The 25,856-nt window shown below is 48.4% G+C and overlaps 1 protein-coding gene across 2 annotated transcripts in view; it reads right to left on the bottom strand.

The window, feature by feature from the left end:
* Positions 1 to 25,856, bottom strand: part of KCNIP1 (potassium voltage-gated channel interacting protein 1) — a 235,320-nt gene that overhangs the window by 86,826 nt on the left and 122,638 nt on the right. The window contains exon 2 of one of the 2 annotated variants that reach the window (XM_063724386.1): positions 11,642 to 11,714. The exons of the other annotated variant lie outside the window; for it this stretch is intronic. The gene's annotated coding sequence lies outside the window, so the exon portion shown is untranslated. The remainder of the gene's footprint in view (positions 1 to 11,641; positions 11,715 to 25,856) is intronic. 2 annotated transcript variants of the gene reach the window in all.

Below are 25,856 nucleotides of genomic sequence, written 5' to 3'. Positions count from 1 at the left end.
CCTAGACCTTCGCTTCTTCCCCCAACCCAGCTGTGTGCTCTCTCATCCCAAACAAGAAAAATGAAGAGTGAAAATCTGGGCCTACTGACTTTCAGAATCAACCTAAATGTCTGTCAGCTCCAGGAAGGCAGGGAGTGTGCCTTCGTTTTTTTGTTGGTTTTGCAGGGGCAAGGTGGGGGATGCAACCAGGGTTTGCTGAACCACTCAGAGCTCAGGTTTCCCCATCTGTAAAATGTGACAACAGTGCCTATCTTTCTACAGGGATGTTTTAATGACAAAAACAGAGCTGATATATATAAAGGCACAAGTATATGCCTGACATGCTATAGGCATGTGAGTAAATGTTAGTCCCTCTCTGTCCCAGTAGGGACCCTAGAGCCTGACATGGAATGTCACTTGGACAAGCACACATGAAAACCTGTAGCCTTCCACAATCCAGTGCTCTGCTTTTTACCCTAAGTGGGCAATACCCGCTTTCCTCTGTTTCTGGCTACCTCGAAGGAAACCCAGTGACTTCAGGTCTTCTTTTCTTTTTTCTTTTCTTTTCTTTTTTCTCCTTTCTTTCTTCCTTCCTTCCTTCCTTCCCTACCTCCTTCCTTCCTTCCTTCCTTCCTTCCCTACCTCCCTCCTTCCTTCCTTCCTTTTTTTTTAATAGGGTCTCAATCTGTTGCCCAGGCTGGAGTGCAGTGGTTCAGTCTGGGCTCACTGCAAACTCTGCCTCCTGGGCTCAAGCTATCCTCCCACGTCAGCCTCCCGAGTAGCTGAAACTATAAGCATGTGTCATCACACTTGGCTAACTTTTTGTATTTTTAGTAGAGACGGGGTTTTTCCATGTTGCCCAGGCTGGTCTTGAACTCCTGGGCTCAAGCGAATCATCCGCCTTGGCCTCCCACAGTGCTGGGATTACAGGCACTAGCCACGCACTGGCCAACTTCAGGTCTTCTATTCTTGGCCACTAGAAGCTCCTTTCCCCCAACACAACTAACCTGGCAACCAGGCATTCACATTGCACTCTCCTCTTTGTCTTCCTCTCTCTGTCTCCCCCTCCCCCACAGCTAGCCAGCTCCTCATCGCTCACCCTGACAGCCACAAACACCTATTTATTTGCTGAGTAACTTCCTGGTGGTTTAATATCCCCTTGAATTACTGTACAATCTCTTTCAAGTTATATTTGATTATTTTTCACATTTAAAAACATGAACACAATTACCCAACAGTGGCACATGCCCTTACAGTCAGAAATAAAATAGTATTGCAATACGATATATGCATCTTAGACAAGTAGTCAGTCCCTGGAAATTATGTCTCCAGCATGGAGTGAGATCTGCAGTGATAGGTACCATATAAATGCATATGAGACAATAAATAGTTACAAAGGGAGAGGATGCTGAATAATTAATCCACCCGCCTCTCCAGGAACGTTCTTTATAAATCTGTCCTAGGCATTCATTTGTTTTTTTACGGAAGCAAATATTTAAAAGTAAAGAATAAGTAATGTCCAGAAAGGAGACATAAAAAGAAAACAATCAGCTGGGGGGGGGTGGCAGTAGAAGATTACAGATGGCAAGGGCTCCAAGATGGCTGCACCATTGACTGATGGTATTTGCTAAGGAGACACCCAGGGGACAGGATGGGGTTGTTCACTGTGGAGACAGTCTTGGTTTGAGGTCAGTTCTAAGCATTAAGCATTCCTGCTGGGTTAATGCCATAGACTTCTTATTAGGCCCAAGTCTGTGTGTAGCCAGAGAAGGAAAAACCCACAGCAACACATTTAGAAAGTTCTAGAACCCACCTGCCTTCCCCTGATACAGATGGGACTCTAAGAATCACAGGATAAGAAAAGGATTTAATATGGTCCACTCCAAGCCTTGGCTTTGATTCGCACCCCTCCTGTGAGGGGTACCCACTGCCTCTCTTGGTGACTTGTCTAGTTTAACTCTGGGAGCCCTGACTGTTAGAAGGTTTTCCGATGGAGTCCAGAGTTGCCTCCATGAGACCCACATTTCTCTAGTTGTCCCCTAAGAGCCAAGAATAGCCCATGCCCTCTGCCCTTCAGAGGCAGAGACCAAGCCCTACTCACCCCTTCTCCTGGCTTTGGGCCTAAATTTCCCCTGATCTGAAATTCCTTTGGGTTCAGAAGCTCCTTATTAGAATGTGGTCCTTGTACAGTCATTCATTCCTTAGTGGAAAATAGAGTTGTTATTCTCCTTGTATATTTTAGATCCACATGTTTTATCAGATGCTTTGCAAATATTTCCTCTCATATTGTGGCTTGCTTTTTCCCTTTGTTAAGAGTGTCTTTTGGAGCAGAAGTTTAAAATTTTGATGAAATCCAATTTATTAATGGAGAGCTGGTGGGTATAAAATGCTACATCTACTTTGGAAAATCCTAAGTTTGCAATTTCTTAAAAAGTTAAGGTTTCACCCATCATGTGATCCAGCAATTCTACTCCTAGGTATTTGCCCAACAGGAATGAAAGCATTTCCACATAAAGATTTGTACATGAATAGCATAGTAGCTTTATTTGTAATAGTCAAAAGTTGGAATTGTCTATAAATAGATGAATGAATAAGCCTACTGTGGTATATCCATACAAAGAAATACTACAATACTACTTAGCAATAAAAAGGAACGAAGTTTTCAGCTACACAACGTGAATGAGTCCCAAAATAATGCAGAATAAAAGAAGCCAGACAAGAATGCATACCGCATGGCTGATTTAGATAAAACTCTAGAAAATGCAAACTACTCTCTACTGACGGGAAGCAGATCAGTGTTACCTGAGGTGGGGTATGGTGGGGTGGGAGGGATGGAAGGTGGGATTAAAAAGGACATGAAGAAACTTTGGGGGGTGATAGTTATATTCATATCTTGATTGTGGTGATTTCATAGGTGTAGCCATATGTCCAGACTAATAAAATCAGATATGTTAAATATGTACAGTTTTTTTGTATTTCAATTATATTTCAATGTATCTGTTTTTTTTATAAAAAGGAATTTGAACATTTACATTAAAGGGTATCTAATCTATAACCTTCAGCAATATTTCTTAAAATTCCCTTTTCTCTCCCCTCTGATGTTCTTCCTTCTTCCAACTGCACAGGAGCCACTCACGCTGTAAAGCACAAGAGGGTTCCCCAGGACACCCCTCCTTTGGGACTTTTCTGGCTATCTTTCCTGGCTCACTTTCCCTTACTTACCCCCAACTTCTTTTTATTATGAAGAACAATTGAGCTTCTCTGGCTTATTTTCCAATTTTCTTTCACTCTATCTGTCCCTTACCTGACCTTTTCATGACAAAGAAAAGACAAGACATCACCTTGCCTCTCTCCTGCCTCACTTCCTATTTCTCTGCTGCATTAAAAAATCCTGGGTACCTGCTTGGTTACAACAGGATTGTACCAGAATGGAGAGGCTGGGTGGTGAACAGGTCAGTGTTCCTACTAATCTAAAAAATGCCTTTGTGTGAGTTAGAAAATGATGCTGGGGTTGAGTAGATGAATTTGAAAAATACTTCCCACTGGGCATATCCAGACTTGTAAGCACTGGATTTGGGGAATAGGTGACATAATATCTGAAGTAAAAGATGCCTCCTCTCTCTGGGTAGAGACAGAGCCTGCACCAGGATGCATGGCTTGGGGAGCAGAGCATGCTGGATTTCAGCTCCCACTCACTCCTTCATCAAGAGCCTTTGCTCAGTGCATAAACTAAACAACGGACCATGGACGCCCTGGAACAAAAGTTTTGATGGCAGGCAAAATAAAATATTCTTAAGAAGAGAGGAAAGTTGAGAAAACCACTTGATAATAAATCTTGTTCCCATATCTATTTTTATTTTCATTTTGCGTAAAACGAGTTTATTCATTCAACCATTGAGAGCTGTTTAAATTGATTCCAGTTTTTGCTGTTGAAATGATACTGCAACAAATGCTTTTGCGTTTATCTCTTAAAAATGTGTTCAACAAGAATTTTTTAGGGTCAATACTTAATAGTGGCATTATTAGGTCATTTTGGGGTCACATTCAACTTTTCTAGGCATTTCCAAACTATTTGCAAAGTAGGTATACCAATTTTCTTTTCCACCAGTAATGTGTAAGAGTTCCTGTTGCTCCATATTCTCATCAATTCTTTATTAAATTTCTTAATTCTTGTCAGTCTTCTGGTTATGAAGTTGCAGCTCACTGTGTTCTTTCTTGATTAATAAACTTTATTTTTTAGAGTAGTTTTAGGCTCACAGCAAAATTAAGTGGGAAGTAGAAGAGTTCCCATATACTCCCTACTTCCACACATGCACAGCTTCCCCCACCATCAACATCCTGCACCAGGATGATGCATTTGTAATAACTGATGAAACTACAATGACACATCACTATCACCCAGAGTCCATAATTTACATTAGGGTTCACTCCTGGTACATTCTATGTGCTTTGACAAATGAATTACAACATATGTCTACCATTGTAGTAGCATACAGAACTGTTTCACTGCCTTAAAAATCCTTTGTGCTCCACCTAATCATCCCTTCCTCCCCACAACCCCGGAAACCAGCAATCTTTTTACTGTTCCCATAGTTTTGCTTTTTTCCGCAATGTTACATGGTTGGAACCATGATTGGCTTTTTTCACTTGTAATGTGCACTTATGGTTCCTCCATGCCTTCTACTGGCTTGATAGCTCATTTCTTTTTAGTCTTGAATAATACTCTACTGCCAGGATGCACCATCATTTATTTATCCATTCGCTCACTGAAGGACATCTTGGTGGCCTACAAGTTTTGTCAATTATGAATAAAGCTGCTGTAAACATCCACATGCAGGTTTTTGTGTGAACACAAGTTTTTGGTTCACTTGGGTAAATACCAAAGGGCATGACTGATGAATCTTATGGTAAGTGTCTGTTTAGTTTTGTAAGAAACTGCCAAACTGTCTTCCAAAGCAGCTGTACTGTTTTGCACAGTCCCACGAAGCACTGATGAGAGTTCCTGTTTCTCCACATTCTCACCTACATTTTGTGTTGTCAGGTGTTTTGGATATTGGCCATTCTATGAGTACTGTAGTGGCATCTCATCATTGTCTTAATTAGCAATTCCCTAATGACATATGTGGAGCGTTTTTTCATATGCTTACTTGCCATCTGTATATCTTCCTTGGTGAAATGTCTGTTCGGGTCTTCTGCTCATTTTTGAATCAGATTTTTAATTTTCTAATTATTGATTTTTAAGAGTTCTTTGTATGCTTTGAATAACAGTCCTTTATCAGATATATATTTTTTCAAATATTTTTTCCCAGTCTGTGGCTTGTTTTCTTATTCGCTTAACATTGCCTTTTACAGGGCAGAGGTTTAAATTTTAATGAATTCCAACTTCTCAATTATTTCTTTCACAGATTGTGCCTTTGGTGTTATATCTAGAAAGTCATTGCCATACCCAGGATCTTCTAGATTTTATTCCATGTTATATTCTAGGAGTTTTATAGTTTTGTATCTTATATTTGGATCTATGACCCATTTTGAATTAATTATTGTGAAGGGTGCAAGGTTTGTGTATAGACTCTTTTTTTTTTTTTTTTTTTTAATGTGGATGGCCAGTTGTTCTAGCACCATTTGTTGAAAAAACTGTCTTTGCTCCACTGTATTGCCTCTGCTCCTTTGTCAAAGATCCATCAACTCTATTCATGTGGGTCTCTTTCTGGGCTTTCTATTCTGTTCCATTGATCTACTTGTCTATTTTTCACCAGTACCACAGTGTCTTTATTATCATGGCTTTAGAGCTAGTCTTGAATCAGGTTGTGTCAATCCTCCAACTTTTTTCTTCTTCTTCAGTATTAAATTGACTATTCTGAGTCTTTGCCTCTCTCTGTAACTTTAAAATCACTTTGTTGATATCCATAAACTAACTTAATAGTTGCTAATAACCAATAATTTTGGCAGGGATTGCATTTAATCTACAGATGAAGTTGGAAATAACTAATATTCTGACAATACCAAGGTTTCCTATCCACAAACATGGAATACTCTGCATTTATTTGGCTCTTCTTTGATTTCTTTCATCAGCGTTTTGTAGTTTTCTTCATATAGATCTTGTACATATGTTATTTGATTTATACTTACTTAGATTATAAGTAATTCATTTTGGGATATACCTTACTAATGTAAATGGTAGTGTGTTTTAAATTTCATATTCTACTTGTTCATTGCTGGTATAAAGGAAAGTGATTGACTTTTGTATATTAACTTTATCCTGCAACCTCAGTATAATAGCTTATTAGTTACATGAGGTTTTTGTTTTTGTTGTTGATTCTTATGAATTCTCTATACAGATAATCATGTCATCTGGAAACAAAAACAGCTTTATTTTTTCCTTCCCTATGTGTATACCTTTTATTTCCTTTTGTTGTCTCATTGCATTACCTAGGACTTCCAATATGATGTTGAAAAGGAGCAGTGAGAGGGGACATCCTTGCCTTATACCTTAGTAGGAAAGCTTCTAGTTTCTCACCATTAAGTATGATGTTAGCTGGAGGATTTTTGTAGATGTTCTTTATCAGGGTGAGAAAATTCCCCTCTATTTCTTGTTTGTTGAGAGTTTTAATCCCAACTGGGGGTTAGATTTTGTCAAATGCTTTTTCCACGTCTGTTTATATGATTATATGATTTTTCTTCTTTAGCCTGTTGATGTGATGGATTAAATTAACTGATTTTCAAATGTTGGACCAGCCTTGCATAACTGGGATAAATCTCAGTTGGTCAGGGTTTATAATTCTTTTTATACATTGTTGGATTCAATTTGCAAATACTTTGTTGAGAATTTTTGCATCTATGTTCATGAAAGATATTAGTCTGTAGTTTTCTTTTCTGATGTCTTTGGTTTTGGTATTAGGGTAATATTGGCCTCATAGAATGAGTTAGGAAATATTTCCTTTGCTCCTATCTTCTAGAAGAGGTTGTAGAGAATTGATACATTTTCTTCCTTAAATATTTGTTAGAATTCACCAATCAGCCTACCTGGGCTTGGTGCTTTCTGTTTCGAAAGGATGTTATTGATTCAATTTCTGTAGTAGACACAGGGCTATTAAGATTATCTACTTTCTTCTCGTGTGAATTTTGGCAGATTATTTACTTTAAAGAATTGGTTCATTTCCATGTAAGTTGACAAATTTGTGGGCATAGAGGTGTTTGTAATATTCCTTTATTATTGTTTTGATGTCTGTGTGATCTGTAGTTGGTTCAGAGTATTTTTTTTTTTTTTAATTTCTCAAGATTTCTTTTTTGACCTATGTTATTTAGGAGTGTTGTTTAATCTCCAAGTATTTTGGGATTTTCTCGTTATCTCCTTGTTATTGATTTTTAGTTTGATTCCATTGTGCTTTGAGGGCAGACATTGTATGATTTTTATTATTTTGCTTTTGTTAAGTATGTTTAATGACTCAGAATGTGGCCTGTCTTGGTGAATGTCCCATGTGGGTTTGAGAAAAATACGATATCTGCTTTTGTTGGATGAGTAGCCTACAGATGTCAATTACATCCAGTTGATTGATAGTGTCCTTGAGTTCAACTATGCCTTGACTGACTTTCTTCTGCCTGCTGGATCTGTCCATTTCTGGTAGAGGGGTGTTAAGGCCTCCAAGTGTAACAGTTGGCTCAGGTATTCCTCCTCGCATTTATATCATTTTTTGTCTTCTGTATTTTGACCCTCGGTTGTTAGGTGCACACACATTAAGGATTGTTATGTTTTCTTGGAGTACTGACACCTTTGTTATTACGTAATATCCATCTTTATCCCTAACAATGTTCCTTAAGTCTGCTCTGTCTGAAATCAATGTAGCTACTCTCACTTTCTTTTGGTTCATGTTAGCATGATTTTTAAATGTTTAAATCCAATTTAAACCCTGTTCCCCATTTAAAGCCTGACTGAGGCGGATTTGTGACCCACCTAGACAAGTTTTAAAGAGACTAATCCTGGTAATCATAAGATTTATTTCTAACATAACTACAGAGTCTGTTTGTTAAGTAACCTCTATGGACAACCAGGGACCTAATTTTCTGAGAAGCACACACTTTGGGAAATGCTGATCTACACCTATCCTTCATTTTACCAACGGGGTGCTTATGCTCAAATTAGCCACTGAGCCAGCACTAGAAGCTTTGGGTCACACATAAGGAAGGTGGTGGACCCTTGCAGCAAGAGAGGCCAGTACATGCATCTTCCTGAAAGAGCTGAGCAGAAGTGGTTGGATGCCTGACTCAGATCTTCAGGCCAAGCTGCGTTGGGGCCCAGGGATTCTCTGTCCCCACTGGAGGCCTGAGAGTTGTCCATCTCAGCTCTGGGCATCTGCTTCACCATAATCACTGTAGCAAAGAGGCTTTTGCTGAAATGCCTGTGACTTGAAGTCAAATGCCTATTCTGGGGGCCTTACAGAGCTGACTGGACTCTGGGCTTCCAGCCAGTGTCCCCTGCTGATGGCCCATTTGTTTCAAGGTCCTTCCATTTTTCTGGTAGCTGGAAACCTCAGTCATTTTGAGTTCTTCTTTCCCTCCCTTGTCCCCAGACACTGTTGAGTCACTCATCATTTTTGTCTTGAGCTTACTTGGTGACCTGCCTGGGTGCTGGGGCCATGGGGACAAATCAGCACCCAGTTAGAGTGAGAGGCAGGTGCTCAGGCTGCTCCTCCGCCCAGCCCCTTCTCCCCTCAGTCCAGGATCCAGTGGAGTCTGGACTTTGCCTCTGGCCTCCTCCACTCTGATGTAGCTCACTCAGCAAAGCCAGGCTGATGCCTACAGATACCAACACACTCAATCTCTGCCCAAGAGTCTCCCGCACTCAGCTGCTGACTGCCTCGGGCATACATCAGGCCACTCTATGAGGGCAGAGACCTTGTTTCTTAATGGACACCATTACATCCCCAGGACCTGACACAGAGCCTGAGGTCACACAGGTGTGTGGTGAATATTTGCAGAAAGAATGGGATGAAGGTGGCACTTGAAGTTCGTTGTCATCTGATCCTCTTGACTCTGTTGGCTTCATTTCCCAAGACCCTCTATGGGCTTCCCCTACTGGCAGACTTACTGAGGGCAGAGGGGCACTGGTTCCTGCTTCGGGTCAGCCCTGTCTGAGAAGGGTTTGCACTGGTGGTTTACAGATGGAGAGGGGAATGCTGAGGGGAGTTCAGTGACCCACCCAGTGAGCACTGGTGAGTGACAGAACTGGAACATGTATAACTCACTTGTATATGTCACCTTCTCACTTCATCCCCAGGACCACTTGAGAGGGGCTGTGAGTGCCCCATTCATTACACAGGTGAAGGCACAGAGCCAGGGGGTGGCATCGCTAACCCATGGTCCCCCAGCCAGCTGCGATCAGAGCCCTGACTGCCGCCTGCAGATCCCCTGCCTTCCTGATGACGTCTCGTCCCACTGTGGGGACGGAGGGCGAAGAAGCCACAGAGGCCACATACTGGAGACAGGCAGGGACCCTGCCCTAGAGGCTGAGGTCTGATGAGAGACTCACAGCAGCCGTGGATAGTTTGTCTTCTTTATTCTTAATCTGGGGAAGGCAAGTCTCACTTCGTGGGCACCTATTATGCATCAGGTCCTGGGACGTACTGATGACACATTGTGGTCCCCGACTTCAGGAGTCTCTTAGCTTGGGGGGTGAGTGGGTAAAGTGTTGGACTAGAAACTAACTCCCAGCAGCAGAGCCCTGTGGGCTCCAGCACACTGCAGAGCAGAGAGGAGGGAGGGCATCAGGATCCTTGGGGCATAATCCTGGTGTTTTGGTTTCTCACAGCTGCTGTCATAAATTACTGCAAATTTGCTAGCTTAACACAACACAAATGTATTCTGTTACAGTTCTGGAGCCAGAAATGTGGAGTCAGTTGCACTGGGCTAAAGTCAAGGTGTTGGCCAGACTGGTTTCCTGGGGAAGCTCACAGAGAAAACCCGTTTCCTGGCCTTTTCTGGCTTCCAGCCACCTGGATGCCTTGGCTCATGGCCCCTTCCAGGTCTCACTCCAGCCTCTGACTCATCATTGTGTCTCCCCCTCTTCTGTAGCAAAATCTCTGTCTTCCTCTTATGAAGATACTTGTGATGACATTTAGGGCCCAACTGGATAATCTAGGATAATGTCTCCCAATCTCAAGATCCTGAATTTAATCACATCTGCAAAGGCCCTTTGTCATCTAAGGGAACACTCACAGGTTCCATTGTGAGGGCCATTATTCAGTCTACCACATCTGGACTCATCACTTCCTAACTGGGTGAATCGTTTCACTTCTTAGAGCCTCAGTTTCCTCCAGTGTAAAACGGAGATAATAATCCCAATTGCAAAAGGGCTGTGGCTTTAAAGATTACATGGGACAATGTGAGCAAGTTACATTGCATTATGTGGAATATTGATTTTAATCACAGCACTGGAATTCAACTCTCCCAGGTTTACCCTTAGCCCTCAGCCCTGCCTAGCTGGGTTTGATGCAGACACAAGCAGTTTTCACAGGAGCACAAGTTTAAAAAATAGGGTGGGATGGTGCTTGAAGTGAATCTCCTTCCAGATTCCCCACATCTGTCCTGTACTCCTGGCTATGGGGCATGGGAGCACTAGCCTGCAGGTCTGAGGCTTTGCTTTGGCGATGGTGACGATGTTTGGAAAGCGGAACTGGGGGCTGATGGAGGCACCGTGCTGCCCCCACAGTTACTCGGTGAGCTGAGACCCTCCAATGATTGTGTACTGGGAGAGGGCCCAGTCCATCGGCTTCCACAGCCAATGGGCAGCTGTGACGCTGGAGATGAGTGTGAAGCTCCTGGCTGGCACTGTGTGCACACAGTCGGTGCTCACTACATGCCAAACCCCTCTCCTTTGCCTTCCAGGTTCCCCTGCTTCTGGTAGGCAGCTGCAGAAGGTGAAGAGGCAACACTGAGGAGGCAGGAGGAGGGCTGACCACCAGGTCCCGGCATGTCCCCAGCACCAAGTGGCCCAGAGAGAGCCCAGGATGCGCACACAGGTGGACGCTCTGCGTGCTGCCCTAGCGGGTGCCTCAGGACCCTTTGACATTTCAGTACCAGAAATCAAATGTCGCTTCAGAAGCCTGGCCCTCCAAAGATGTCACAATCCAACCTCCCACACGCACAGGTAATTGGAGTCTAAACCTGGTTCCTGCTTGCTGAAACCTTGATGTGAGGTGATGGGTGGGAGAAAGGTGATGGGAAGGGCGATAGAGCCGGGGGTGGGTGACATGGCTGGTGAGATGCCATGAGTTTGGAAATGGCCGAGGCTGCATGCCACCGAGGACGAGGGCCTTCCGAGCATCCAGGCAGGACTAGCGAGGTCCTGGGAAGCTCCCTGCACTCCTCCATCCCATGCCAGTAGGTCTCAGCCATTCGAAGCTGCCAGAAGCAGCTCTTTGAAGCCAATGTCGTAGATCGTGGGGAGATGCCTCCCTTGGAGCAGGCAGCCCAGTGCAAGCTACATGCACAGACAATGGAGCCGGGTCCTGGCCAGATGGTACCTGGAAGCCGCCACCCCTTTGCCTCCCCCAACCAAGGCTAGGGCCCTTTCCAGACCCAGAGAAGCCTCCTTGGGGACAGAAGTCCACGCATGAAAGTCCACCCCAGCAGAGGGTTGAGATGCAATGAATCAATCGTGTCTTACTGTGCCGGGTTTTGCTCCCAAACTGCCAAGTATGTCATCACACAGCCCTCCCGACTGCTGGAGCATGACTTACCTGCAAGAGAAAACACAGATGGGGATGACGACCACCTTCCCCCGGGACCAGCATGGCCTCTGGGACTGGGCCCGAGCAGCCCCTCGTGCTGAGGAAGAGGCAAGCTCTGAAAAGGCTTCCCCCATCAGAGCAGAGCCAGGTAGGGCTGCTGCGTGACTCTTCATACCTTAACCTTGATCAAGTCAATAGCCTGGGAGAAACGTGATGAGGCAGAGGCGGGGTCTGGGAAAGAGGCTCTTCCAAGGGACCCAGAGTGATGGGGAGGCCATGCCCATAAGCCAGCGGGCAGAGGGTCCCAAAGTGCCACGAGCATGAAGGTGTGTCTAGAGGCAATCAGAGATGTTGCTTTCTGTGTTGAGAGATGGGGACCGCCTCTGCTTGAATCTTTTCCTTGGGGAAGGGAACAGCAGCAGCCAAAACATATTCATTTTACTTAGCAACCAGAGGATTTGTGATTCGTTGGATTTTTTTTAATCCTTTGCATAACTGCAAGCCAAAAGGAATTAGCAACTCTGGGGTGGAGTTTTGGTTCCTCTTTAAGCAACGATGCTTCCCCCTGCCCATTCGCTGTGCATCAGAAAGAAGAAGAGGAGTCGATTTTGTTCATCCCATGCCAAGCCTGCCTTCTGTGAGGTGTCTCCCTTGCAAGATGTTTCCAAGATTTACAGTTCTCCAGACAAGGAGGCGTGTTGGGGACTCGGGCAAGGGCTGAGGATTTTAAATACCGACACTTCTTCCTGAATATACACGAACATGCCTGGCACACACTGAGATATTTTAGTAAACACGGCTTGTCTGCCCCTCCTTATGTTCCCTCCTGGCTAAATGTATATCCGCATTGCGTGTTGGGAGTGATGGACGCTGTTCTGTGCTCAAAAGCCTGAAGTACCAGTCAAACAAATTTCATTGCAATTTTTTTCCTCGAAATGCTTCATTTTAACCCAACTCTAGATATTGGCCTATATAATTTGGCACCACCATCATCCAGGGCACACAGCCCAAACCAAAGGCTGATATTCACCTGGAATTCAAGATGGCAGCTCCAGGTGCAAAGTTGTGAGATTTAATCAGGGCTTTTGCAGGCCCTGCTTATGTCTTTCTAGCACAGGGCTGGGTTGGACAGGTTTCTTCCCTGCGTGCCCTACTCACAATGTTGATATACTAATGTACATTGTGACTGTCTACTGCCTACCACTTCCTGGCCACGGGACCACTGTCCCTGTCTCAGGAGTTGGGAACAATATTCACATCAGCTCTCGTTCTCACATCAGCTCCTTGGAAGTCACCATTGGACCTCCCTGTTCCCCAGCTCTGTGGCAAATCTGTCACCAAGTCCTGTTGATTCTACTTCCTAAGTCTCTCTGGAAGCCACTGCCACTCTCACAGAGCAGGCTGTTGTCACCTGTGGGACTGAAGGGTGGTGCTCCATGGTTCCACTGGGCCATGAAGTGGCAGCCATGGGGTGATATTGTCAGAACAAGAAGACAGGAGGAGCCCAGGTTCTTCCTGATTTCTTGAAGCTGCTGTACCAGCCCTTTACCCACCGCCTTTTGCCTTCTTTTTTGTGTGAGAGAAATCAACTTCTTTGTGATGCAAAATAATGTTTTTGTCGGGGGGGAGGAGTTGATCATACACAGCTGAACCGCATCCAATTGAGTCACTAAGTCAGAGCAGGCAATCTGACCTGTGCGCAGTGCTCCACCTGGGAGAGCAATCATGACTTTTCAATTACAAAGTGATGGGGGCAGGGGCGACAGGAGGAGAGGAAGGTTCCAAGGGCTACGGGGACGTGGGAGGGAAGTTATCCTTGAAACCACAGGTGGTCCAGCAGTTACTGGGTATGGATATTCACCTGTATTACAAGGAACAACCTTATGAATCTGGCCCTGTGATCATCTCCATTCTATGAAGGAGAACAGCACGTTTGGAGGGATGAAGTAACTCGCCAAGGTCATGCAGTCCTGCAGAGCCAGGATCCCAACCCAGGAAGTCCTCAGAGCCGGCCCTCACCACCGACTCCCTGGAGGTATGTCCATTTCACTCAAATACCCAACAGATTGAGAGTTTAAATGTAATATGCCCATTTTTTGAGACGTCCGTTCTGTTCAGAGTTTGACATCTTATTTTATAAAGTGGAGGTGATAGTGGAGCCAGTCTCAGGGCTGGGTGTTGTGGGGCGTGGATGAGGTGAGGCGGGTGAACACGGTATTTGCGCTCAGTAATTGCTGGGCTGCCTGTAACTCTGAGCAGAGTCGACTGTCATTCTGGAGGGGAAATTAAAGATGATCTAAGCAGAAGGCATTTCATTTATTATTATTATTATTGCTAATCATCAGCAGCAGCTGTAGTGGCCAGACAGCCTTGGGTCAGTCTTATGGGAAAGCTTGTGAAGAAATGGAGCAAGGCTGCTGCAGGTGTGGCAGAGGTGTTCCGCCCCGGAGGACCCTTGCTCGCCCTCCTCTTTGTGTGTCTGCTACTGCTGCGGAGGAAATGGAGCTCCTAGGGTGGAGACACGGGCCTCTCCCCTAGGCCTGGGCCTCTGGGTCTTCCCCCAGGCTGCTGCTGCCCTCTGCTGGTCATAGCTGGAATTAATGGACATTGCCTCCCAGGGATGCAGGAAGCCCGGAGATTCGGGAGGTGGGGGGTCCCCCTGAGGCTTCCTCTGTCGTTGTCGTGTGGGCAATGGCCACGTGACTTGTTAGGAGCTGAAGGAAGACACCACTTTACTGGGGGGTCTGGCTGCCCCCAAGAGCAATGCAACACACAGGGATGCCTTGGACGCTTGGCCCGGGTAGAGAGGAGGAGGGAGGTCTAATGAAGAGCAGGGAGGCTGAGGACAACCTCACTATCACCTGTAAGTGACACACTTACCCCCCTGAGAGGCATCAATTATTGCTCTGGTCTTCAGAGACTGCCACTCAGAATGGTAAAATAATTTCTTATTCCATTGCAGTCAAGACCTTAGACTATGGGGTCAAATTGTGTGCATTTGAGACTCAGACCTTGTGTGACCTTGGGTAAGTTACTTAACTTTCAGAGCACACTCTTCTCACTGAGAACTGGGGATGCTGCAGGGCATACAGAGGTGACTGAGAGGACTCCATGAGCTACGATGCAGGCAGGAGGCCAGCACGTGCCTGGCAGGGGGCAAAGCTGAAGACCACCGAGCAAAGGCAACTGCTGCCCAAGACACACCTGGCAAGCGGTGGCAGGGACTGGAACCTGGCCTGGCTGCCTCCTCCCGCTAAGGGCAGATCTCCTTGAGCAGGCTGTTGAGGCACGGGGCTAAGGTCAGAGGTGGGGCTGTCCTTCTCTGAAATGCAGACTATCAATCTGGCAATGCCAGGCCCTCTTGCTGGCATCTCAAACCTTGCTTAAAATCCAGGCCTTGGAGATCTTGGAACATCCCCACCCCCGCCCCCCACCACCCCAGACACACCCCTTTTTGGACACCTCTCACTTCTCTGCTTTGAGCTGAACCGGGAGCGTGGAGAAGGACAAATCTTTCCCCTGGAGTCCCCACACCGCTTTATCTGACATTCATTTATTCAGCAAATATCGACTGCGTGCCTTTTCTGGGCCCAGCACCATTCTAGGGGTGGAGAAGAAGCAGTGAACCCAACAGATAGTCGGCCTGCCCCCGCGTTGCTCACATGTATTTCAGTAGGGGAGAGAAGGAAATACATAAACCAAGGCCCCACAGAGTCTGTTATGTAGCGCGAATGGGAGGAGCAGGAGTGCAGGGAAGGAAAGTTGTTATCTGGAAGAGGCGGCCAGGAAAGTCTCACTAAAGGAAAATGAGCCTCGTGGGTGTCTGCAGGAAGAGTGCTCCAGGCAGCGGGAACAGCCTGAGCAAAAGCCTTGAGGCAGGTGTGTGTGCGCCGTGTTTATGGGATGGAGCCATCAGATCTGAGGGAATAGAGCAGAGGGAGGAGCCCAGGTGTGGGTGGGAGTGTTTGGAGTGTGCTAGCTGCTGCCCTTTGCTCTGAGTGAGACAAAAGGTGCTGGAGGGGTTCTGTGCAGAGGTGTGTAGAGCACCCCTTTGTCTGCCGGTTGACGAATGGACTCAAAAGAGTGGGGGCCAGGGCAGAAGCAGGGAGGCTGGTGAGGAGGGGTGGGGTGGCCATTTGGATGGAGTGGCCGCTTCCCAGTGAGAAAGCCTGGCCAGACACTCGGGGTCTGAGGAGAAGGGGGAGCAGGGGTGGGTAGAGGGTGTCAAGGGCCGTGGTTCTGGGCCTGTGGGACTCTAAGGGGCTGGGAAGTGCTTGGAAAGGACAATCCACCATCCCCCTTGGTTCACATATGCAGGGTACGCCTGAAATTGATGCTGTTGTCATAAAGATGACATTTCTGATGGAAGGCTGCTGATTGGCTATTTTGAATGCACGCATGCTTTCATTCAGTGGACTCTGACCACCATCCTGTTGGTGATGGGGATGGGTTGGGGGTGGGGCCAACCCACTGTGGACATAGAGGTGGATTTTGGATTCAGACAGCCTGGTTTGCAGGCCTGGTTCCACCACTTAGAAGCCATGACGTTGGGGAGGTCGTTTCACACCCCTAAGCCTCCGCTTATCCATCTGCAAAGCGGGAATTACAAGACCTACCTTTGTTGGGTGGTCAGTAATGTGGGTAGAGCACTCGTATGTAGGAGGTATTTACAGTAGGTGCTCAGTAAATGCTTGCTCTCATCTCATTTTCTGGCCCCCACCTTGAGCCCCCTAAAAGCTGATTTCTATGCTTGTTTTACACTGGCTTGCTGTGCGATCTTGGGGGATCTAGTTGTGTCTTGGGCCCATCCCTCTCCTGAGAAACGGGGATAAGTCCAGGATGGAAAATACCTGCTCAGAGGGCTCGGATCAGGAAGTGTGGCCGTGTCACATTGATTGAGCCATTGATGAGATCTCTGCATGCAGTAGGTGCTCAATCAATATTCTCCTTGAGGATAGATCACTGCTGCTGGCATGAGAGGGCAGACCTGGGACAGTGCCTCCTGGTTCCAGCCTCGGGCCCCTCCTCAGCCACCCCTCTGTGATAGAGTGCTGGCCTTCAGAGCTGTTAGCCCGCCACTCTCTGCCTTCTGCCTCCACTGTCCCTGTGTGCCCTTCTGCCCCGCTCAGGGCTCAGATTTGCTCTGCTCTTCTCTTTCGACTCTCATTCCCCCGGTGAACCCATCTAGCGTCACAGCTTTAAGTGCTGTCTGTACGCCGATGACGCCACAATTCACGTCTCTGGCTAGGCTTTCCCCCCGACTCCAGACTCTTATTTCCAGCTGACTTCCTGACATTTCCGCTTCACTGTCTAATACAACGAACTCTCAGAATTAATAAAATGAGACTCCAGATATTTCCTCCCAACTGGTCTGTCTTCCCCAGGTGGATGTCGAGGGAGTCTCCAAAGTGTCACATTGGAGTCACATCTGGGAGAACTTGCATGTCTCATGCCCATACCCAGCCCACTGGCAAGTCCTGTTGGCTTGACCTTCAAAATATACCCAGGGCCTGGCCACTGCCTGCCACTGCCACCTGCACCCCCCGGCCTGTGTCCGGGCACTGGCATCCCCTGCCTGGCCTCCTGCCTCTTCTCTCTGCCTGCCATGGTCTAGCCCATCAGCATGGCCCAGCATCCCTTTTATACATCCAAGCCAGAAGACTGTCCCCTTCCACTCCATACCCTCCAATAGCTCCTAATTTCCTTTCAGAATAAAAACAGAGCCTTGCAGAGATACTTATCTTGGCTGGAGACAAAACCTGAAACAAGACAGAAACTGGACCTGCCCCCTTGGCCCTTACAGTGCAGGGAGGCTAATAGAGACAGCAGTGATAAACCTTTAGCAATAAACGAAAGTTTAACTAAGCTATACTAACTCTAGGGTTAGTAGCCAGCTACATGCACAGGGCTTCAGGTTGTGATGTAAACAGGAAGTAAACAGTAACATGCACAGGGCTTTAGGTTGTGATGTAAACAGGAAGTAAACAGCAACATGCACAGGGCTTTAGGTTGTGATGTAAACAGGAAGTAAACAGCAACATGCACAGGGCTTCAGGTTGTGATGTAAACAGGAAGTAAACAGCCACATGCACAGGGCTTCAGGTTGTGATGTAAACAGGAAGTAAACAGTAACATGCACAGGGCTTCAGGTTGTGATGTAAACAGGAAGTAAACAGTAACATGCACAGGGCTTCAGGTTGTGATGTAAACAGGAAGTAAACAGCAACATGCACAGGGCTTCAGGTTGTGATGTAAACAGGAAGTAAACAGCAACATGCACAGGGCTTTAGGTTGTGATGTAAACAGGAAGTAAACAGCAACATGCACAGGGCTTCAGGTTGTGATGGTTGTGTGATGACTGTGCTGACTTGGGTGGAGAGCTACCTTGGGCAGGGGAGTCAGGGAAGGCCTCTCTGAGGGGGTAACATTTAAGATAACAAAGAGATTCAGAACTGAAAAAGACTCTTAGAACATCTACTTTAAAAGGTCTTCTTGGCTGGGCGTGACGGCTCACGCCTGTAATCCCAACGCTTTGAGAGGCCAAGGCAGGCAGATCACTTGAGGTCAGGTATTCGAGTCAAGCCTGGCCAACATGGTGAAACCCCGTCTCTACTAAAAATACAAAAATTAGCTGGGTGTGGTGGTGGGCACCTGTAATTTCAGCTACTCAGGAGGTTGAGGCACAAGAATTGCCTGAGCCCGGGAGGCGGAGGTTGCAGTGAGCAGAGATCGCACCACTGCCCTCCAGCCTGGGTGACAAAGCGAGTCTCTGTCTCAAAAATAAATAAATAAATAATAAATAAAAGGTTTTCATGTCACATTTATATATGGAAGCAAGAGAAGCCCAGAGAGGTGAAGTGACCTGGCTAAGGCCACACAGCATATTACTTACAGAGCTGGAATTCCAGGCAGGCCTCTTGACAATCCAGTCTGTGATTTTAAGGGTTGCCAGCCTGGAGCTGCAATTCCTAACAGCAATGTCTGGGAATGCTATGAGCTATTAATCTCCTCTTACATGTAAAAAAAAAATTGCAAAATATATCATATTAATCATGACCTTTCTCTTTTTGGCTTTCAGGACACATCTGCCTGGCCTTCCTCTTACTTCACTGGTTTCCCATCCCAGTCTTTGCTGGTCCTTCCTAATCTGCCAACCTCTTACCATTGAAGAGCCTGGGGCTCGGGACTCAATGCTCTTTTCTTCCCTCTTTACACACACACACTCCCTGGGAGAGCTCATGTCGTTTTGTGGATTTCTGTGCCAATGACTCCAAAATTCTATCTCCTGCCAGGATCTCTCTTTTGAATGCCAGCCTCAAACATCCAGTTGCCTACTTTGGTGCTACTTGAAGTGTGGTTCTCAGTCTGGCAGCATTGGCATCACTTGGGAAGCTGTTGGAAGTGCAGAACCTTGGGCCCCATGTTGGGCCTATTGAATCATTTTGGGCCTATTGCAACTCAGGGGTGCAGGGGTGGGCGTGGCACCCATCCATCTGGTTTAACAAGACCTCCAGGGGACTGAATGGCTGCTGGAGTTTAGGAAGCATTTTATTCCTTGCCCTCTCCACTTAGATATCTCCCAGCCATCTCAAACTTAACAAGTCCAAACATAAGTTCCTGATATTTCCTCACTCCACCAGCCTTCTCCATCTAAGTTAGTGGTGACTCCATCCGGTTATCTGCTCAGACCAATAATCCTGCTCAGACCAATAACCCTGCAGTCATTCCGGAGTCTCTGTCTCACCTCGACTTTGGTCTGTCAACAAATCCCACTGGCTCCATTTTCATGACACCCGCAGAACCACATCCCTCTCACCACCTGCACTGCCACTACCCTGGCCAGAGCCGCAGCATCTCCTACTAGATTCTTGCAGAAGCCTCTTGGGCGCTTTTCACACTCTGCCCTTGGCCCTGACAGTCTACCCCAGCACAGCAGCCAGAGGGATTAAAATGCCATCAATTCTTGTCTCTGCCCCAAGCTCTCCAGCAGCTCCCCTTCTCCTGCAGCATAAAAGCCACAACCTTTATCCAGACGCACAGCCACACCCCGCCCTGCCTCCCCCCACCCCTGCCATCTTTCTGACCTCTCTTCTCCCCTTAGCTCTCTGTCCCTGGCCTTTTAGCTCATTCTGGAACATTCCTGGAACACATCCAGGCACATTCCTCTGCAGTGGCTGATTCTTCGTTTCCCATCCTGGAAAGCCCTGCGTTTCTTTTGCCTCCTGCTTGGGTCTGCCATAGGCCTCTGCACTGGCTGATTCTTCTCCCTGAAAAGCTCTCCTCCCAGACACCTGCATATCCAGTCCCCAACTTCAGGTCTTACTCCAAGCCACTTCTCAGTGAGGCCCCCTGACTACCTCAGTCACTTAATTTTTAAAATCTTCTCCTATGACTAGCTGCCCTGCTCATTTTCCTCATCTTCTGTGTTGTCCATGTGTTTGGTACAATGTCCGCTCTCGCTCTCGCGGTCCCCTCCTCCCCTGACCAGCGTCCTCCTCCCACTCCGGACGGTCCCGCTCCGCCTGTCTTACCTCTTCTGGACGCCAGGTGGCGCCCCACACCGCCCAAGCCCCTGGCCGCCTCCATCCTTGCTGGAGAGACCCTGAGAATGCCTGGGGAAGGCGTGACCCCCGCAACCCCCTTCCCTCTGCTCTCCCCCTGATCAAAGGAAGATGTCTTTTCTGACCCCCAAAGCGGATGTTTCCTCTGAGACCCAGGAATTCACAATTCTTCCTCGGGGAGAGAAGGGAGGGAAATGGCCTCTTCCAGGTTCAATCCGTGCTCAAGCCCCAACCCACCCCCACGCGAGGGAACGCTGTGCAGGACCTGCTGCCTGCTGGGTGCGCGCTGGGTGCTTTTACATGGTTGTCCAATGGAACCCTCAGCACAGCGTTAGCGTTCCCACTTAGAGATGAAGAAACTGAGGTTCAGAGAGGCCAGGTTGCTTGCCTGAGGTCACACAGCTCGTAAGTGCAGAACTGAGATTCTAGCCTGACTCAGAGCCACGGCTCTTCCACTTGTCAAATGTCCCCCCGCTGAGCAGAGAATGGCCCCCCAGAGAAGGCACAGCAGGAGGCTGGCCCATCTTTGGGCATCACATTTTAGGAATCGAGAAAGGGAGCTGACACTGGTTTGTGCTGGCCTCTTTCATTTACCGCCCACATCTCTGGCGGTAAGAATGTGCAAACGGCCCAGAGAGGTTGTGGTGCTTGCCCAGGGCCACGCAGCAGAGCCGCGCTGCTCCTCCTCATCTCCCGCCTCTGTTGGTTCGCCCTGGCGTAGGGAGGCAGAGTGCTCTGCAGCCCCTGCCACAGGAGGCTGCTTCTCTACAAAGGATTCTTCAAAAGCCTTGCAAGGAAGCGCCAGGGGGCGGCGGTGAAGCCTGGAGGAGAATCTTTTGGGGGAAAAAGATACAAGATTTGAGGCGAGAATCCTAATTACAGGAAGACTAACAGCCTGTCCATCCACGTGGCGTTGGTGGGACAGAGCTTGATTCCAGGGGCATCTGGGGTTTTCCGAGGGTCTCTCTTGCTCGCTCGCCTGGGTATTCATTTTCCCTCGCCTCTTGGAGGCAGAAGCAAAGGCTCCGAGAGCCTTGATTCAGATGCGTGTTTTTCTGCTCCCCGACTCCAGCTGAGCCTGGCCTGGGGACTGGGCAGGAGGACAGAGGACAGGCACGAAGGTCCTCTGTGGCCGGCGAGGACTCAGAGCTGAGCGGCCTCAAGCGTGGGCCCTATTAGCTCCCCCTGTTTGTGGGAAATCGTCCTGGACACTGAAGACAGCCGGGAAGGGGAGGTCCACTCCTGACCAGTTGGGAACGTCCCTGTGAAGGGGTGGGCTTTGGACCTGTGGCTTGCTGTCATGAAGGCAGCTGCCAGTATTGACCTGTGTGTGCACATACCATCTGGGGCTGTTGTCAGCGCTACTCTTTCCCCTGGTCAGGACTGGCCCAGGTCTCTAGTGGGGGCAGCACAGCAGGTGGCCTTGGGGAGCCCAGAGGCCCCTGGGGGAGAAGCCCTAGGGGACCTGGAAGTCTCAGCTCCAGTGGACGGCATCTGGAGGGGAGGAGATTTGAGGGGTTGTGCCCCCATCACAGAGAGACTTTCATGGCATCCATTCATGATGAGCAATGACAAATACATAAGCCAGCAGTCTGGGGCCTGGCGGCTCCGTGCTGGGGAAGACAGCTTCCCTTCTGTGCAGGAGACAATTCTGTGTGTTTCTAAAATTCCATCTGGGAAATCCCCTGCGTTTCTTTTGCCTCCTGCTTGCGTCTGGAGCTGCTTTCAAAAAGCCTTTGAAATGGAGAGTGGCAGAGTCCAGTCACCAGTGCTCAGAATTACTCTTGGTTCCTGAAGGCCTTCCTGGGGCACTGGTACCACGTGTGTGGACAGAAGCTGCACCCTCAGCCTTTCCTGAGCACCTACTATGTGCCAGGCATGGTGCTTGGGCTCTCACACACATTCTTTGGTTTCCTGCCCACAGCTGCCCTGGGAGGTAGGAATTCTAACACCCATTTCACAGATGACATACCTACCTATCTAGGGGGCTGGGCGGTTAGGACAACAGCCCCTACACACTGGAAGTTCTCTCTCTTGTACCAGGCAATTTCGCAGCCATTGTTTTGTGAAGCTGAGTGATTGTCCCCATTCATAGAGGAGGGAATAGAAGCTCAGAGAAGGAAGTCATCTTGTTGGAGTCACCTGACCAAGTTCACACACTGAGTCATTGACAATCTGTACTTAAGCCTTGTACCCTTATTCCTAACCCAGTGTTCCCACCACTGTCCCGTGCTGACAGCTGTTATCAGTTGCTTATGCCCTGGTGTGACTGGGGAAGGAGGTAGCTTTGGAGATGCTCTTATCTGCACGCTGCAGTCTCCCTCTGAGCCTCAGTTTCTGGACCTGGAAGATAGGGGTGATGCTGTACTCTGGAATTAGACCTTCAAGACACAGTCATGCAATCTGTTTCTTTCCTCCCATCCCTCCCCACTAGGCATTTCCCTGTGGATGGAGAGGCTGTGATTGCTCCCTTGGGGTACAATTGTTTACCAGTGGATTCCCCAATCCCTGGTCTTGATGTTCTCACCTGTGCTGTGCCCATTCACACCCTCTGCCTAGAGTACCCTATCTCTTTCCCTGGACCCTCTCTCTCCTTTGTTTTGAAACATACAGTGGCTCCAAGTTAGGCAGTAAGGCCCTTTCATCTGCCATCCCCCAAGTCCTGATGGATGCCTCTGGGCTCCAGCGACACAATGACACAGTCAACCCCCTACTCATCTGTACATCCCAGCCCCAATGCTGCCGTTTTGGAGAGTCTTCCCTGGTTCCCTGGCCCACCCTGGGTGGAAGTCATTGGAGCCATAATACCGAATTCATTGCTCTTGTTCACTGGCACACAGTAGGAACAATGAATGCATGTTGCTGGAGTCGGAACACTCAGCACATTAAGTCATTGGTGCTGCCCACTTGGCTGCCTAATGCATCCATCCATCCATCCATCCATCCATCCATCCATCCATCCATCCATCCATCCATCCCTCCCTCCATCCCTCCATCCCTCCATCCCTCCATCCATCCATCCATCCATCCATCCATTTATTCACTAAGTAAATATTGATTGAGCCTTATAACATGTCAGGTCCTGTCTCTAACCTTTTTTTTCTGACATGGTGGGGAAGGACTGTGCCTAGATCTCTGTATCCCTCGAGTTGGCATCTGGCACCTCAAAATGGTCAGGGACTGTTTACCTAATAGTCACCAGGGACTCAGTCCTGCTCTTTGCTGGAGAAGCCCAGCTACCCCTGGCCCCTACCCGCTGCCCACCCCCTCACCCCAGGTCCAGCCTGGTGCAGGGAGATGAGATGGGCAATGTTGCCAACTGTTCAGCACTTGCCTGCCTTGCCCGCCTCAGCCCCAGCCCCATCAAGAGGAACAGGTCCAAGTCCCTGCCTTAGGATGGGCTGCATGGAGTAGGGTTAATTTCCTTCTGCACAATTCACATTGTTTCTAGAGAATCTGGTGTGGTGGTTGCCCTTTTTCAGGTTCAGGGCTAATTCATTTCACTCATATGTCTGGGCGTGCATTTGGTGCCCTCACTAGATGCTGTGTGCTGGGGATGTGGTGGGGATGGGTGCTGGTGCTGGGGTTGTGGAGGTGAAGGTGGCCCAGAGAGGAGGGCGTCAGGGCCAGGCCTGAATGCTGACACCACCCTGCAGGGGGAGGGGGCACACTTTCTAGGGAGGGACCAGCAAAGGCCCAAGATGGGACCCAGCTCAATCTAACTGAGCACATGGAGAAAGGACAGTGTGCTGGGGTGGGGTGGGAGACCCAGGCATCCCAGCTAGCACCTCTGGCCTGCCTGAGACCCCTCCTCCCTGCTTCTGCAGGCCTTGGCCCCAGGGATGGCTGGTTACTGACCAACTCCATCAGGGCTTGGCTGCCCAGGACCCCTCTAAGGGTGGAGCAGGTGCTGGGGGAGGAGTCCCTTGGCCTGCTGAGTTGCTGTCTTAGCCTGTCTGATCATTTACTCTTTCCTTCTAACCTTGATGTAGGACCTTGGCCAGGAGGTCCCTGCGTGAACAATGCCCCTGCCTATGGCTCACCTTGTCAGGATCCTCAGGCCCTACCTGTACCCCATCCCTTACAGCCCCCTACATCTGTGTCTGATGAGGACTGAGCGTATGTCTCCCAGAGTGGTGAGCTTAGGCAGCTGGGCTAGCATGAGATCAATGCGTAGGTCAGGGGCGAAGGAGGGAACAGATGTTTTCTGAACAGCAAATCCATAGACGTGTGAGGTGGCAGCGGAGGGCGGGAGGACAGAGTGATTTTGCATTTCAGAGTCAGCCTGCGGCATGATAGATGGAGCGGCTCAGGGGGGCTGACGAGGCACAGGGTGGGCTTGTGGCCAGCGCTGACCTCAGTGCTGCAGACTGCAGGCCTGGATGGAGGAAAGGAGATTTTCTGTCTGACCCTCATGCACGGCCAGAGCTCCCCTCGGGGGGCTGGGGGCCAAACCTGCAACACTTGCTCAGAAACTCTAAACATGAATCCTGCAAATTACCCTTGAGCTCCCCTCGAGTGGAGCAGCTCTCCTGCCAGAAGTGCGTGCACTGCAGCGTTGTGTGTCAATATTCATGTATTGACGGGTGTCTTCGCAGGACAGCCAGGCCTGCAGTGAGATCATTCAATCATGCCTTCAGAGCCCAGACCCCAGGCACAGTGAGTACCCCATGCTGCGGTTTATGACAGGTACCAAGGCCGCCTTCTGGATCACATATTTGTGTTCCTAGCAGATTCCTTACTGGGGCTTGTAGGGCGCAATATGATTATGGCCAGAAACACACACACACACACACACGCCCTTTGGAGTTAGAGAGATGAAGTTGAAATTCTGACTTTAACACTTATTGTTATGTGATTCTGAGAATCTCCACCGCTCCGAGCCTCAGTGTCCCCAGTTGTCATAATGGCCAAGATTCACTGCGAGTGTGGGCTGTTGTGAGGATGAGATGCCGTGATTTCTATAAAGCAAGTCAGGCTGGGGATAGCCGTGGGAGGTGGTTCGCCTGACCTTTGGTGATGGAGGTGGCTGTGTGTGCCTGGGAGAAGGGCAGGGAAAAGCTGGCTACTGGCTGTAGTTAATAGACTGCTTGAGAAGTTGCTAGGCCCAGTAGTCTCAGCGCCCAGGCCACACGCCACCTTGAAGACCTCTTTGGCTGCATTCTTATCTTCCAATGCCATCTCTGTCACTTCATCTCTGAATTCCCAGAGGTGGGAATTCCCCACTCACTTCTCTGCAATGCGGGAGTAGGAGGAAGAGGGGTACAGGCTACCAGTCCCGACACCTATGAGATTAGCTCAGGCCTGGGGCTGGGGGATGAAGGCTTTTTAGTTAAAAGTTTTGACATTTACTAGAGAGAGAGGTCACCCGATATTCTCATGCTGCTGTTACATTTCTTTGGGGTCCCTGGAGCTTTGGGATCAAGGGGAGCCCCAAGCCCCTCTCCTCTTCAGCCCTGTCCCTCGAAGTAGGAGCAGTTCCCCAGTCTGGGCCCTGGTGGGCTGAGAGGGCAGGGGTAGATGGGGACTCCCACCTTGGCTCCTACAAGCCTCAGCCTTTTTATTTGTCACCCAGAAAGGGCTAAATGCC

Source organism: Pongo abelii, chromosome 4, assembly GCF_028885655.2.
Source record: "Pongo abelii isolate AG06213 chromosome 4, NHGRI_mPonAbe1-v2.0_pri, whole genome shotgun sequence".
Lineage (NCBI taxonomy): Eukaryota > Metazoa > Chordata > Mammalia > Primates > Hominidae > Pongo > Pongo abelii.
Note: the sequence above shows the minus strand (reverse complement) of the source record. Positions and strands in the feature narration are given on the sequence as shown.